Source organism: Vigna unguiculata, chromosome 11 (assembly GCF_037176805.1).
Source record: "Vigna unguiculata cultivar grain cowpea cultivar isolate G323 ecotype 2 chromosome 11, ASM3717680v1, whole genome shotgun sequence".
Taxonomy (NCBI): Eukaryota; Viridiplantae; Streptophyta; class Magnoliopsida; order Fabales; family Fabaceae; genus Vigna; species Vigna unguiculata.
The window spans coordinates 10,164,905-10,167,670 of NC_140802.1; the positions used below are offsets into that span (position 1 = coordinate 10,164,905).

Below are 2,766 nucleotides of genomic sequence, written 5' to 3' on the forward strand. Positions count from 1 at the left end.
TCCAATAGAGTCTTTTCATGTGCTTTTCTTACTTGTTTTGATTTAAAGTTTTGTCACCTTGATATCCTTTCCTTAGAGTTTAGCTTTCTTGTCTTTAAGTACTTTTATTGCTTGTCTTTAGGTTCTTTGTTTTGTCTTAGTAGTTTTCTTCCTTTGCTTTCCTTTGAGTGTAGTGGCCAAGCCACTTGAACTGATCTTGAAAAGGTTTCCAAAAACTTTGAAAGCATTTCACTCCTTTTTGGTGGATTTGAGTGTAGCCTTGCCTTGTTGCTTTGGGGAAGAGTGATCAAAACACTTGGGTTGTTTATTTTGACCACACTTGGTCATGGGTTTCTTATCATTTGCTAACCAACTTCTTTACTTGTCTCGGATTTTTGGAGTTGTTTTGTAGGAAAACATGGATTTGAGTCCGGATTTGGAGGATGTAAGAGAGGGAGAAGGTTCGACTTCTCCATATTCACCTCAAGTGGTGACTCTCGTGGCACATCAAGGGACCATCATTGATGTCACTAGCCTCCTCCAACAAATGGAGCTTAAAAGGCAAGAAGATAGGGAACAACAAGAGAGAGAGCCTTTCAAATGTTCATGCAACAACAAATGCAACAAATACAACAAGTGCAACAACAAATTCAACAAGTGCAACAACAAGAGCAAATCCAACCAAGAGAGGAAAGAAGGGCAAGGAGGCGATCTCCTTCCGTGGACTCCTATGGAAGTGAGGAAAGAAGAAGAAGGCCCGGATGGGGTGGAGAAAGAAGGCACCAAGTGCAACATCAAAGGCAACCTCCTCCCATCAAAATCCCAAAGTTCAAAGGAGAACATGACCCCAATGCTTACATGGAGTGGGAACAAAAAGTGGATCAAATTTTTAGCATTCATAGAGTTAGTGATCAAGAGCAAGTAGACTGGGTAGTTTTAGAGTTTGAAGAGTATGCCATGACTTGGTGGCATCAAATTTGTATGGACAATTATAACCAAGAGCCACCCACGACTTCTTGGATGGACATTAAAGTTAAAATGCGCGAACGATTTATACCTTCCTATCATAGGAGGGAGACTCTTTTGAAGCTCCAAAGGCTTCAACAAGGGTCTATGTGTGTTGAAGAATATTTCAAATTGATGGAGTCCATGCTCTTAAAGGTAGAACTCCATGATGAGCATGAAGAAGAGAAAGTCATTAGGTTTGTGAGTGGTCTAAGGAGGGAAATTAAAGATGTAGTTGACTTGTATGAGTACTCCACTCTTAGCAAAGTTTTGCACTTGGCCTTGAAAGTTGAAAACCAATTGAAAAGAAAATAAGAGGCCAAGAAGAGTACTTCATACAATGACTACTACTCTAAACCTTGGAAAGGTAAGAAGAAAAAGGATTTTAAAACACCTTCCAAATCTTCCCAAGACCCCACACCTAAACCCAATTCGACTAGGACTATGCATGATAAACCAACTTCTTCTCAAGAGCCAAGAACTAGTTCTATCAAATGTTTTAAATGCTTAGGCTTTGGACACATAGCCTCGAATTGTCCTTCAAAGAGGAACATGTTCTTGAACTCCAAAGGAGAAGTTGAAAGTGAACACTCCCCTCCCTCTTCCCCCAAGAGTAGTTCATCACACACTTCTTCCCCTTCAAGTGAAGATGAGATCAAACCTCATGAAGGAGGTCTTTTAGTTGTGAGGCGCATGTTGGGCCAAGTACCAAAGCAATTTGAATCTCAAAGGGAAATTTTTTTTCATACAAGATGCCTCATCAACAAAAAGACTTGTTCCCTCATTATTGATGGTGGAAGTTGTGTCAATGTGGCTAGCACAAGGGTAGTGGACAAGCTTGGCTTGGACACCATCCCTCATGCTAAGCCCTATAAACTATCTTGGTTAAGTGAAAATGGTGAAATAAGTGTGGATAAACAAGTTCTCATCCCTTTCTCCATTGGGAATTACAAGGATAATGTTTTGTGTGACTTAATGCCCATGGAAGTAACTCACATACTTCTTGGAAGGCCATGGCAATTTGACAAAAAAGCTTTCCATGATGACCATTCCAATAAATTTTCTTTTAACTTCCAAGGCAAAAGGATCACATTACTACCTTTATCCCCCAAAGAAGTAACTGATGACCAAAAACAAATGTTTGAGAAAAGAAAGGAAGAGAAGGCGCAACTAATGGCGCACACCAAGGAAGCAAGGAAGAGCTTGATCTCCTTCAAAGGAGCTAAAAAGGTAATGCTTTCTCAAAAACAAGTTTTTCTTGCTTATCCAAGTGAGTCTTCTCCTTCCTTTCAAAACCCTCCTCCTAAGTGTCCTTAAGACTTGTCTATAGTCTTAGATGAATTCAAGGATGTGTTCCAAGATCCCCTAAAGGGACTTCCACCTCTAAGAGGTATAGAACATCAAATTGACTTCATCCAAGGATCATCTTTGCCCAATAGGCCAGCCTATAGGACCAATCCCGAGGAGGCTAAAGAAATTCAAAAACAAGTCAATGATTTGTTAGAAAAGGGATGGGTGCAACATAGTATGAGTCTTTGTGCTATGTCCGTGATCCTAGTTCCAAAGAAAGATGGAACATGGAGAATGTGTATAGATTGTGGGGCCATCAATAATATCACCATCAAATATAGGAATCCCATCCCTAGGTTAGATGACTTGCTTGATGAGCTTCATGGTGCAGCTATCTTTTCAAAGATAGATTTGAAGAGTGGTTACAACCAAATAAGAATCAAGGAAGGAGATGAGTGGAAAACCTCCTTCAAAACCAAGTTTGGATTGTAG

At 40.1% G+C, this 2,766-nt stretch overlaps 1 pseudogene; it reads left to right on the forward strand.

The window, feature by feature from the left end:
- The first annotated feature begins 798 nt into the window (after positions 1-798).
- On the forward strand, positions 799-2,766 carry LOC146880982 (uncharacterized; annotated as a pseudogene).